Raw genomic sequence first — 13,723 nt, forward strand, 5'->3', positions numbered from 1 at the left:
GCATGAGTCTGACCAAACTGCGGGAGGCAGTGGAAGATAGGAGTGCCTGGCGTGCTCTGGTCCAGGGGGTCACAAAGAGGCAGACACGACTAAATGACTAAACAACAACAACAACAGTTCAGCGTTGTCCACACTGAGTGGCAGCGATGGCTCTCCGGGGTTTCAGGAAATCTTCTCTCCCAGCCCTTACCAGGTGACAGGAGCGAGCCAGCCGTACACCGAGCGAGAGTTAGCTTCTTATAATCAACAACAGGATCTGCATAGCAGTGTCAGACCTAATGAGCTCAGCAACTAATCTTCAGCAAATTATTGCCTCCATGAAGCAGTTGCTGAGACGGAAGGTTTCTCCAGAGTTTCTCCTAAGCAATCTGAGACAGTGCCTGCTTGAAGCTAACTTCTCTGCCCTTTTCATGCCTCTCCTGGTTCTGGGAGACCAGAGGGAAGGGGAGCTTCTGACAGCAGGAGGGTGAGACCCCCTGACTTCTTCACCAGCCTGACCCATCTCTGCCTCTTGGCCCCCCCTCCCCTGTTGCCTCAGCTTCTGCCTCTGATTCTGAACTTCTCTCTGCCACCGACTCTCCCTGCTCACTAAGCCCTGTTCCCTAGTCAGCTTCTGACACATCCTCCTCCCATGAGTGTTTTACTTTAGATCACATGAGAGGTATTGCAAATTGCAAATTCGCCATCTTGGAAGGTTGATAGCTGGAGTCTTTGTTTCCAAACTCTGCCAGAGTGAGGATTTGAATGAAGCTCTCCAGGAAAACAGGTCCAGGCAAAATGGATGCTGGAGAGAGAGAGAGAGAGAGAGAGAGAGAGAGAGAGAGAGAGAGAGAGAGAGAGAGAGAGCCAGTTTTCATGCATCCCGTTGTTTCAAACTATGCAATATTGATATCTGCAATAGAATATAGTCAGCATGGCCGGTAGTCATTGAAAGGCCTCTTCTACATGAATTTGCCTAAATCCTACTTCCTACTGAGAGCCATTGTGGTGTAGTGGTTAAGAGCGGTAGACTCGTAATCTGGGGAACCGGGTTCGCGTCTCCGCTCCTACACATGCAACTGCTGGGTGAGCTTGGGCCAGTCACACTTCTTTGAAGTCTCTCAGCCCCACTCACCTCACAGAGTGTTTGTTGTGGGGGAGGAAGGGAAAGGAGAATGTTAGCCGCTTTGAGACTCCTTAAGGGGAGTGAAAGGCGGGATATCAAATCCAAACTACTACTACTACTACTATTCTTCTTCTTCTTCTTCTTCTTCTTCTTCTTCTTCTTCTTCTTCTTCTTCTTCTTCTTCCTGTGGCTGTGAGTTCCATAGTTTGACTACGCACCTTGTGAAGAAGGAGTTTTGTTCACCTGCCCTGAATATTCCAACATTCAGCCCGCTCTGCTTACAACCCTTCCTAATACAGTAGTACCTCGGGTTGAGAACTTAATTCGTTCTGGAGGTCCATTCTTAACCTGAAACTGTTCTTAACCTGAAGCACCACTTTAGCTAATGGGGCCTCCTGCTGCTGCCACCACATGATTTCTGTTCTCGTCCTGAAGCAAAGTTCTTAACCCGAGGTACTATTTCTGGGTTAGCAGAGTCTGTAACCTGAAGCGTCTGTAACCTGAAGCGTCTGTAACCCGAGGTACCACTGTAAATAAAAAAAGCAACCTTGGCGCCAGACATGGTCATTGCCAAGGTGGTGAGAGGTAGCCAGGGTTGTGCCCTCCAGCAGGTTTGGGCTCCAGCCCCGAGCAACAAGTGTGAACAGTGGTCAGCGATTATGGGAACTGGAGACCATAACATCTACAAGACGCCAGGTTGGCTAACCTTGGTTTAGAATGCCAAACCAGAACCAGGGACACCCTGGTTCAAATGAACCACACCAGCCGAGCTTGCACTTTTGTCTCTCAGAAGACCCTCCCACATCTCCGGAATCTGTGCAGAAAAGCAATGTTACTGATAGGTGGCCGTGTTGGTCTGCCATAGTCAAAACAAAAAAAATTCCTTCCAGTAGCACCTTAAAGACCAACTAAGTTAGTTCTTGGTATGAGCTTTCGTGTGCATCTGAAGAAAGCAATGTTTGAGAAAAGCAATGTTTCAATTTCTGGGAATGGAGTTGAGAGATGACCTAACCTGGGGAGAAAACAGCAAAGACCTGATGAAGAGAGCACAGCAGAGGTTATATTTTCTGAGAATCCTCCGAAAAACAATCACTCAAAGGACCTGTTCGTGGCATTTTCCCATTGTACTATGGATAGTGTATTAACTTATGGTCTGTGTGTCTGGTTTGGGAGCTGCACGGCCAGGGGAAAAACAATGCTGTCCAGGGACAGCGGAGAGAATAACTAGGTGCACTCTTCCCACCTTGGATCAAATCTATGCTTCCAGGTGCCATAAGAAAGCTGCAGAGATAGCGCAGGATAGTGCGCACCCCGGAAACGATCTCTTTCAGCTTCTGCCTTCTGGAAGAAGATACAGGGTTATAAAGACTAGGACTAGCCGCCTGAGAAACAGTTTCTATCCAAATGCGATTTTGGTTTTAAACGCAGTGCAAGGTAATCTCTGTGGGAATATATTGTATTTAATTATGGAGTATCAGAGTTTTTAGGGGGCTAACCAGACTGGGATATCAATCAATCGATTGATTGATTGATTGATTGATTGATTGATTGATTGACTGGGATAGCTGGCTTGTTGGCTTTTGAATGTCTGATGTAGATTTTTCAATTTTGTTGTTCTATATGGGACAATGACAATAAAGATTATCGTATCGTAAGACCAGAACTCAAGTGACAAAAGGACCTCATTCTCTGCCTAAGAGAAACGTCCTCCGTCTGACCACCAGCGATCGCAAGAAGGGGGTTTTGGGGCGTCCAGTTTCTTATCAAAGGAATCGAAAAACACCCCCCTCCTCCATTTTACTCTCATCAAATATAACGTCATGGCTCATCTTGAAACAAGGCGAGTTGCCCACTTCTCCTTTTCTCTGAAACAATAAAACCCTTCTCACTTCCTTCTTGATGCCCATTTCCCACTATGAGCTCTGCTTTGCTGTTTTCGAAGATCAAAACAACTTGCCAGCTGCGCTTTGGGTGTGAATGGCTGGGCCCAGGGTGTCGCCTCAGCGTATATGCCCCTGCATTTCCCCATAAATAAAAAAAGGGTGGGAGGCTTCTGTGGTCTTCAGGGAAGTCTCCTCTTTTCCAGGCTGAAAATATCCAACTCCTTCAACCGTAGTAATTATTATTATTATTATTTATAAAAACGATCCTGGGAATTGTAGTTTGTTAGGGGTTCTGGGATTTGTAGGTCCGTGAGGGAAGAAGAAGAAGAAGAAGAAGAAGAAGAAGAAGAAGAAGAAGAAGAAGAAGAAGAAGAAGAAGAAGAAGAAGAAGAAAAGTTTGTATTTGATATCCCGCTTTATCACTACCCGAAGGAGTCTCAATGCTTTTGAATTCTGGAATTCAGGACCAGGGAATCCCCCACACCCACCCGCTCCCTGTCCCCCAAAAAACAGTCCTTCTGTCTTGTCAGGATTCAACCTCAAAATGCATGACGGAAGGAAGACATGTAACATTCAAAGGTCTCACGCCTCCAGCTCCTAAACAACTTGGAAGTTATGGTAGAGAAGTTGACCGTGGCATTAGATGCAATTCTGATTTTAATCTAGGGACGAGCAGTTTCGAATTCTGCCAGAAGAGGGCAAGCCAGGAAGGCTTTTTACCTTACAGGATTTTGACAGGCAGGCTTCCTGGTGTTGCTCTACTTAAGAACAGGTATTAAAATTTGACAGGGCTGCAAAACCGCATGCAAAACTAAACCCCAGGGCAGGCACACCAATGAGGCAAGGTTAGGGGGCTACCTAAGGAGGGAGGATGCACAAAGGTCGTGTTTGAGGAGACCCAAGAGTCTGTTCCACTGTTTGAAAAGCTCTTACTGATGCTTAGGGACGTGGGTGGTGCTGTGGGTTAAACCACAGAGCCTAGGACTTGCCGATCAGAAGGTCGGCGGTTCGAATCCCCGCGACAGGGTGAGCTCCCGTTGCTCGGTCCCTGCTCCTGCCCACCTAGCAGTTCGAAAGCACACCAGGGAAAGTAGATAAATAGGTACCGCTCTGGCGGGAAGGTAAATGGCGTTTCCATGTGCTGCTCTGGTTCGCCAGAAGCGGCTTAGTCATGCTGGCCACATGACCTGGAAGCTGTACGCCGGCTCCTTCGGCCAATAAAGCGAGATGAGCACCGCAACCCCAGAGTCGGCCACAACTGGACCTAACGGTCAGGGGTCCCTTTACCTTTACCTTACTGATGTTTAGTCGGGATCTGCTTTCTTGTAACTTGAATAATAATATTTTAAAAATAAATAAATTTTATTCGTATTTTCCACACAACAACGACAACACGGAAAATATCGGAAAATAACAATACACAGCACACCAAAACCCACATTCGAAAACTAAAGAAAGGGACAACTAAACAACAAAAACCAACAAATCCATATCTTACAATACTATACTAGGAATCACAAGACAGAGAAACCAGTAGGAGAACACTTCAATCTCCCAGGAGATTCTATACAAGATCTCAAAGTAGCTGTTTTACTACAAAGGAATTTCAGAAATAGACTGGAAAGAGAAGCTGCTGAATTGCAACTTATTACCAAACTTAAAACCATGGAGAGACCTGGTCTGAACAAAGACATTGGATTCTTATCTCATTATACATGACAAAGCCATTTTTCACCTTCTCACCCCTTGCTTTTTCCTGTAAGACCTATTGCAGTCGTTAAGAGTCGTCAACAGGCTCATCACAGCTATCTGCCAATCACCCATTCCCACCACCCTTCTGAGTAATACCCCTCCCCACCTTCTCACTATATAGAAGGGTCTGGTGACTTCTGTTTCAGTGTATCTGAAGAAGTGTGCATGCACACGGAAGCTCATACCAAGAACTAACTTAGTTGGTCTTTAAGGTGCTACTGGAAGGAATTTTTTTTGTTTTGACTATGGCAGACCAACAGGGCTACCTATCTGTAACTTACACTTACTATAAACACTAAAACAACAACAAGACATTGACTTCCACCAATCCCACAGCAACTCCTTTACCTCTCATTGTCTCTTCCTGTTTTCCTGTTTTCCTTATCATCTTTATCCTAGCCTCCAGATATAAATCCCTCTTTCTTATCCTTTCATAAGGTTATTCCAGACTCAGCCAGATTTCTGTCCTCGAACCTTGACTTTTGAGGTATTCATTTAGGCACTCCCTTTTTTTTTTTTACTTCACTTTTTGGTTTTTGTCTTATTATGTCTGCCAATTTGGCTATTTATAAGTATTCTGTAAGCTTACATAACCACTAATAATAATAAAATGTTATTTATATCGCACACACAACCCAGCCGAAGCCGGGCTCAGAGCGGCTAACAGCAATAAAAGTAACACAACATTCTAAAATCAATTCATTTTAAAACCAGTTCAAAATCAAATTAATGGCAAATTAATTGAAGCCATCAGTACGGTAATTATTATTATTATTATTATTATTATTATTATTATTATTATTATTATTACCCTGCCCATCTGCCTTTCTGCACGGCTCCCAACAGAATATTAAAAACACAATAAAACATCCAACATTAAAATCTTCCCTAAGCAGGGTTGCCTTCAGATGTCTTATAAAAGTCAGATAGTCATTTATCTCCTTGACATCTGATGGGAGGGTGTTCCACAGGGAGGGTGCCACCACCGAGAAGGCCCTCTGCCTGGTTCCCTGTAACCTCACTTCTCGCAGGGAGGGAACCACCAGAAGACTCTCAAAGCTGGACCTCATTGTCCGGACTGAACGATGGAGGTAGAGACTTGAGCTGTTCGTCTTTTGTATGCCACTCTCAAAGCAAGCTATACATTTCAGACAGTAATTTAACATTGTTTTCTACCCATTCTTTTTGAAATCTTGATTTCTCACGACTAAAACCTTTCTTCTTCTGTCTTAAAAGTATCATTTAGTTGGTGAAACTATAACCAATCCATCAATAAATCCCTTATCTCCTCATAATCTTTAGGTTTCACTTGGTGTTCTGCTTTGGTTAACAGCTCTCTCTATGTCGGCCAATTACTTCTCAGATTCAGTTTTTTCGGAGATATTTCTTCTAAAGGGGAAAGTCGCTAACCCTAAGTCATGGGTAGGCAAGCAATCGCCTTCTCAATCCAACCCGCGGACAGTCCAGGAATCAGCATGTTTTTACATGAGTAGAAAGTGTGCTTTTATTTAAAATGTATCTCTGGGTTATTTGTGGGGCATAGGAATTCATTCTTTTTTCTTTTTTTTCAAAATATAGTCTGGCCCCCCACAAGGTCTGAGGGACAGTGGACTGGCCCCCTGCTGAAAATGAGTTCTTGACCATTCTCATTTGCCTTTGGACAGAGGCCTTTGGACAGAGGTGTGTTGTTTTTCTTTCTTTCTATTATTATTATTATTAATTATTATTATTATTATTATTATTTATACCCCGCCCTGCCCAGCCAAGTCTGAGCTCAGGGCGGCTAACACCAGGTAAAAACAATTGATTAAAATACAACTTAAAAACAAGATTAAGTACAACACTAAAATGCAGCCCCATTTCAGTAGGAACTCGAATCAAAAACTTTTGGGGGATGAAAACGTCAAATCTTCACCAAGGCCAACTATTCGGACCATAGCTGTCAAGCGTCCCTTATTTGGCGGGACAGTCCCTTATCCCAGCGCCATGTCCCGCTGCTGTCCCTTATTGATGATGTCCCTTAAATAAGCTACTGAAGGTAATGGGGCCCTTTCTATGTCCAGCTGTCCTTTGTCAACAACAAATTGTTGCTGTTTTTTTGTGTTGAATATATGCTATATGGTAATTTATGGACCTAACAGGTATCTAAAGCCATTTGCACGCAACAAAATATGTATTTTATCAAAGTAATTGTTGATGCCTTATTTTGGCTGCTGTTCCCTTATTTTCGAGGCTAAAAGGTAAAGGTACCCCTGCCCGTACGGGCCAGTCGTGTCCGACTCTAGGGTTGTGCGCCCATCTCACTTAAGAGGCCGGGGGCCAGCGCTGTCCGGAGACACTTCCAGGTCACGTGGCCAGCGTGACGAAGCTGCTCTGGCGAGCCAGCACCAGCGCAGCACACGGAAACGCCGTTTACCTTCCCACTAGAAAGCGGTACCTATTTATCTACTTGCACTTTAGGGGTGCTTTCGAACTGCTAGGTGGGCAGGAGCTGGGACCGAAAGATGGGAGCTCACCCCGCCGCGGGGATTTGAACCACCGACCATGCAATCGGCAAGCCCTAGGCACTGAGGTTTTACCCACAGTGCCACCCGCATCCCAAATGCCATTTACCTTCCCACTATAAAGCAGTACCTATTTATCTGCTTTCGAACTGCTAGGTGGACAGGAGCTGGGACCGAAAGACGGGAGCTCACCCCGCCGCGGGGATTTGAACCACCGACCATGCAATTGGCAAGCCCTAGGCACTGAGGTTTTACCCACAGCGCCACCCGCGTCCCTATTTTCGAGGCTGCTGGTCCCTTATTTTCAAATCTGTAAGTTGACAGCTATGATCCGGACTGGTCCTACGTGGGCCAGAAAAAAGCCAGGGAAGTCCCCAAAGAGGAGTTCCATCACAGAAGGAGAGAGGGAAAAACAAAAGAGGGGGACTTCTCTGAAGTTTTGCTGGAGGGTGTGACCAGGGATGCTCTTGTCAACAGGTGATGCTATTCTTAGCCTGGATGGTCAGGTAAGGCTTTTGGGGTTATTTCAGGAGTCGTCGTCCCCCCAGAAGGAGCAGCTGGCCAGCCGGCTGGCCTCAAAAGGGCCTCTCCCGCCTCAACCACCTTCTCTCAGGGATGCTCTGACCCGCCCACTGCTTTAAGAAGCCTTTATGAAAAGCGCCTCTGTCTTGGGAAGCACCTTGAATGGGGAAACAGCGCCTGGGTAAACAAAACCTCCAAAGTCCTGAAACCTTCCTTTGTACCAGAAACAGATGCATGTTGTAGTTGTCGGCCAGCCAGTGGTTTTGGTAGACAAGTAGGCAAAGGTTAGGACACCCCCCAAAAAATGCCCATTTTGGCTTAAGAGAGGACTCTTCTCCACACTCCCTGCCCCTGTGGTCGGCTAGACAGCCAAACACACACACACCCAGGACAGGACAAAATACCCAAGACCGGCTGAGAGCACCCAATTTCACTCTACAGTGGAAGTGGCATCTTACCACTTTAATGGTCCTGCCATCGTCAAAAGAAGAAGAATTTACTGTATTACAGTGGTATTTTGGGTTACAGATGCTTCAGGTTACAGACGCTTCAGGCTACAGACTCCGCTAACCCAGAAATAGGACCTCGGGTTAAGAACTTTGCTTCAGGATGAGAACAGAAATTGCACGGCGGCGGCAGCAGGAGGAGGCCCCATTAGCTAAAGTGGTTCCTCAGGTTAAGAACAGTTTCAGGTTAAGAACGGACCTCCGGAACGAATTAAATACTTAACCTGAGGTACCACTTTACATTGGAAGTGGCATCGTACCACTTTAACAGCCCTGCCTTTGTCAGAAGAAAAAGAAGAAGAATTTATGATTTGTACCCCGCCCATCTGGCTGGGTTTCCCCAGGCATTCTGGGCGGCTTCCAACGAAATATAAAAAATGCAATAAAACATCAGACATTAAAAGCTTCCCTAAACAGGGCTGCCTTCCGATGTCTTCTAAAAGTCTGTTAGTTGTTGTTCTCTTTAACATCTGGTGGGAGGGCGTTCCACAGGGCGGGTGCCACCACCGAGAAGGCCCTCTGCCTGGTTCCCTGTAACTTCGCTTCTCGCAGGGAGGGAACCGCCAGAAGGCCCTCGGCACTGGACCTCAGAGTTCGGGCTGGACGATGAGGATGGAGATGCTCCTTCAGGTATATACAGGACCGAGGCCATTCAGGACTTTAAAGGTCAGCACCAACACTTTGAATTGTGCTCAGAAACATATCGGGAGCCAGTGTGGGTCTTGGTGGCCACTGCAAGTCACCAGTCTAGCTGCCAGAAGGAACAAAATATAGTCTTTGTTGGAATATTTTAATATGTCTTACTGGAAATCTGTAAAAACACCTATGTCAGTAGACTTTCATTAAAGTACAGTGGATGTTCGGGTTGCGAACGTGATCCATGTGGGATGCACGATCACAACCCGCAGCATCGCAACCCGTGTCTGCGCAGGTGCGGGTTGTGATTCGGCACTTCTGCGCATGTGCAAAGCGCAATTTTGTGATTCAGCACATGCGCAACCACCGAAACCCGGAAGTAACCCATTCCGGTACTTCCAGGTTTCGGCGGTCTGTAACCTGAAAAAATGCAAGCTGAAGTGTCTGTAACCCAAGGTATGACTAATGAAACCGAATCATTTGGAAGCTCTGAGGTGCAGTGGCGTAGCGTAGGTTGTCAGCACCCGGGGCAAGGCAAGTAATTTGCGCCCCCTAACCTGTAGTTTTGCGCCCCCTAATCCTAACCCCCAGATGTTGCGCCCGGTGCGGCCGGCCCCCCCTGCTCCCCCCACGCTACGCCACTGCTGAGGTGTACAGGTGTACTTTTTAAAATATGGAAATGGTTGGGAAGGGAAAGGGAAAGGGAAAGGGGAAGGAAGGAAGGAAGGAAGGAAGGAAGGAAGGAAGGAAGGAAGGAAGGAAGGAAGGAAGGAAGGAAGGAAGGACAGGCATTAGGCTAGGACGGACAAGAAGAAAACATTTAAAGGTGCACCAATCTTAATCTCACTTTTAGAAACAACAAACTGAAGCACAGCCATCCTTCGAAATTTCCACTTGACTTCTCCAAATTTTGCACCGTTATTCCTCCAGCCAAGTAATGTGTAAAAAAAAAAATTCTTTCCCCCCCCCCCAAAAAGATTATATTAGGAAGAACTGCATGCTTCAGTTAGCTAAGACAATTACGGGTTTTCACGCTGCTAACCTTCTTCAAGTCACACGATGTTCATCTCAAGTCCCTCTGAGGGTGTATCGGGGTGCCTAGACTTATCATCAACCTTTTATTCGACCGTCAGTCAGAAAAAAGTACATTTGTTAATACACAGTTAAACATCCAGGAAGATTTTGGAGCTTAGCCAACACTAAAATGGGCTAAACAGATAGCCCCATATCAATACAGTCAATTATAGTCTTGCGACGCTTAAAAGCTAAAAAAAGAAATTTGGCCACTAAGGAAGGTATAGCTCTAGTCACATTATTCAGCAAGTGTAAAACCTGGTTTTCTCCGGGTAGGAAGCTAAATTGACATAGGAGTGGATCTATAAAATTTTGTCTAAGCTCTGCATAAGAAGGGCAAGTCAAGAGAATGTGTTCGGTGGACTCAACCACACCCATGGCACAATGACAGGTTCTCTGGGCGAATGGTACTCCCCTGTGCCTAGACTTATTGAAGCGCAGGTGAAGGCCACAATTTCAGAACAAACAGCAGCAATGCCAGCAAAACATTGGAGTGGAACAACCATTTCACCAAAGGGCCCTAAACAATGCACAAAAGGGACATTTAGGCTTAAAAGCAAACAGCAAAGCAGTGCTTTTACTTCTGTGACTGAGATAGTCTGGACATAGACTCTTACAGAGGTGGATTTAGAAGAGTACGATGCATAATGGAAATTATATATATTATTAAATTTTCTATTTTACAATTTAAAGTACTCATTTTTACATCCTTAAGGTATCGATGACTTCCCTTCTCTTTCCGTGGTTCATTTTTCATATCATAAATCCCTGCATATTTTACAAAAGCCATTCAGTATTCCATTCTTGCATCCATCAAAACTTATTTACACTGCTGAATTTATCTTAATGCTGCCCACGTTTTCAACTGGTTTTCACAGATCAGTTCCGGCTCACTTACAATATCAGGAAAATCATAGAACACAACAGGAATGCACTGAATTGCAACTGGGTATAACAGAGGCAATTCAGATATAGCGACAGTTAAAAACATATATTAAATCTTGATCGCTCAAATATAACCTAAAATTGTCAAAGTTCATATGTACAGGGGATCTGATTATCTCATGCTCTCCTGTACTATTTCAGACAGGTGGTTTCTATACTTAGGTATGTGTTTGCCTTGTAAATTATATGAAAATTCATTTTATATTTGAAGTCTTAGAATTGTTAGAGCAAGACCACCACCGCACAAACACATGTGAGTTCCTTTTCAATCACTCCCTTCCGCACAAAGGACGTTTCTTCCAGACACAATGTCAAGCCACAGATGTCTCCGTTTCCTGACCTTCCCACCATCAACAAATTTAAGTTTGTCCGGCGACACCAAATATTAGCCCGGGGCGTGCGTTCCTGCATCAACTCACTGGGCCCCTTGTGCACGGCACATTCTTTCAGGAGGAATTGGTGGGGAGCGTGGAGAACAGGGGCAATAATAATAATAACACGGAGGGGAATGATGAGCTGTTTCCTTGAGGGGCTCTAGCCAAATATTGACTGGAGTCTTTATTTAGCAGGAGTCCAGAGAGCAGCACTTTGGCTCCACTTTCTCGTCAGAGTTTGCCAACGTTTTTCCACCGGGAGACGACACTGGCGATGGAACGGAAATTTACCAGGCTGTGACCCTGCTTGAATGCCAGGGCTTGGCACATTAAATAAGTTGGAGTTCTTGTTATTAAAAATACCTCACGCCAATTAAATTGTCAAAGATGTATAAAACAGGAAATAAAGATTGTTGGAAGTGTGGGGTGAAAGAAGGTAGTTTGTTTGAAACTTCAAACCTTAATTTGGTATTATTATTGCTTGGTCCTCTTAAATAGGGCTATATTTAAAACTTGTCATTGAGGCTGTCATACCTTTTTTTGTAAACTCGAAGAAGCATTTTCAGCCCTGCTCTTGAGCTTGTTTGATATCACTTAAAATCTTATAATTTCTTTATTTCCTTCTGATTAGTTCAGTGAAACGAGTTTTGTAGCCGGCATCTCGTAAAGTCTTTGTTTAATTCTAATTTATTTATTTTTTATTTTTGTTACTCTACAGTCGATTACTTCTTGTTTCAGGCCTTTTCACAGTAATTTCTTTTGTTTTTTGTAATTTCAAGCGAGACCAGGCAACCCTATCTTCACCTCGGAGATAAAAATAACCCAGACAGCCTTGCAAGGCTGTTGTTCACGGCGGAGGAAATAAAAAGAGGGCGGAAGAGAGAATCCTAGAATTGCAGAATTGGAAGGGACCCGAGGGTCATCTAGTCCTACCCGGCAGTTTGAAACCATACTGGCCCCTTGCTTAGCTCTGCGAACGTGTGGATGGGAGCCAAGAAGCAGGGATGAAGGGGGATGAAGGAGAGGGCAGAAAGCAGGTAAGGGGTGGCCCCGATGCCCGGAGGGAAACTGAGGCACAGAGGAAAGGTCAGGAGAGCTGGAAGGTCCTGTGAGAGTGCCTGGAGGCGGTTGGAGGATGGATGGCGGCTAACAGATTGAGGATGAATCCTGACAAGACAGAAGGACTGTTTTTGGGGGACAGGGGGCGGGCGGGTGTGGGGGACTCCCTGGTCCTGAATGGGGCAACTGTGTCCCTGAAGGACCAGGTGCGCAGCCTGGGAGTCATTTTGGACTCACAGCTGTCCATGGAGGTGCAGGTCAATTCTGTGTCCAGGGCAGCTGTCTACCAGCTCCATCTGGGACGCAGGATGAGACCCTACCTGCCCGCAGACTGTCTTGCCAGAGTGGTGCATGCTTTGGTTATCTCACGCTTGGACTACTGCAATGCGCTCTGCGTGGGGCTACCTTTGAAGGTGACCCAGAAACTACAACTAATCCAGAATGCGGCTGCTAGACTGGGGACTGGAAGTGGCTGCCAGGACCACATAACACTGGTCCTGAGAGATCTGCATTGGCTCCCAGTACGTTTCCGAGCACAATTCAAAGTGTTGGTGCTGACCTTGAAAGCCCTAAACAGCCTCGGTCCAGTATACCTGAAGGAGCGTCTCCACCTCCATTGTTCTGCCCGGACGCTGAGGTCCAGCTCTGAGGGCCTTCTGGTGGTTCCCTCACTGCGAGAAGCAAAGCTACAGGAAACCAGGCAGAGGGCCTTCTCGGTGGTGGTGCCCGCCTTGTGAAACGCCCTCCCTTCAGATGTGAAGGAAATAAGCAGCTACCTTCTCTTTTAAAGACATCTGAAGGCAGCTCTCTTTAGGGAAGTTTTTAATGTTTAATGCTGTATTGTTTTTAACACTTGATTGGAAGCTGCCCAGAGTGGCTGGGGAGACTCAGCCAGATGGGCGGGGTATAAATAATAAATTATTATTACTATTATTATTACAGTGGTACCTCAGGTTAAGTACTTAATTCGTTCTGGAGGTCTGTTCTTAACCTGAAACTGTACTTAACCTGAAGCACCACTTTAGCTAATGGGGCCTCCTGCTGCCGCTGCGCCGCAGGAGCCCGAGTTCTGTTCTCATCCTGAAGCAAAGTTCTTAAACTGAAGCACTATTTCTGGGTTAGCGGAGTCTGTAAGCTGAAGTGTATGTAACCTGAAGCGTATGCAACCCGAGGTACCACTGTATTATTATGGGAAACTGGCAGGAGGAAGGCAGTCCCGAAGGAGGAGCAGTAGGAGGAGAGCCGGCGGGGAGGGCGCTGTCCATGGTGCGCCTCCCTCCGCTCCTCCGGTTGGATGGCTGCCTGGGAAAAGTGGGTGGGGAGCCGTCGGGTGGGGCGGTCGCTGGCGCCTCCACCTTCTCCC

The 13,723-nt window shown here is 45.9% G+C and overlaps 1 protein-coding gene and 1 long non-coding RNA gene across 2 annotated transcripts in view; both read left to right on the forward strand.

Moving 5' to 3' along the window:
• The window catches only part of LOC309361041, a 559,475-nt gene that overhangs the window by 467,087 nt on the left and 78,665 nt on the right, over positions 1-13,723 (forward strand). The window lies entirely within an intron of this gene.
• The window catches only part of TNFAIP8L1 (TNF alpha induced protein 8 like 1), a 228,906-nt gene that overhangs the window by 62,280 nt on the left and 152,903 nt on the right, over positions 1-13,723 (forward strand). The gene's annotated exons all lie outside the window — the stretch shown is intronic.

This window comes from Podarcis melisellensis (assembly GCF_964234715.1).
Source record: "Podarcis melisellensis genome assembly, chromosome: 18".
Taxonomy (NCBI): Eukaryota; Metazoa; Chordata; class Lepidosauria; order Squamata; family Lacertidae; genus Podarcis; species Podarcis melisellensis.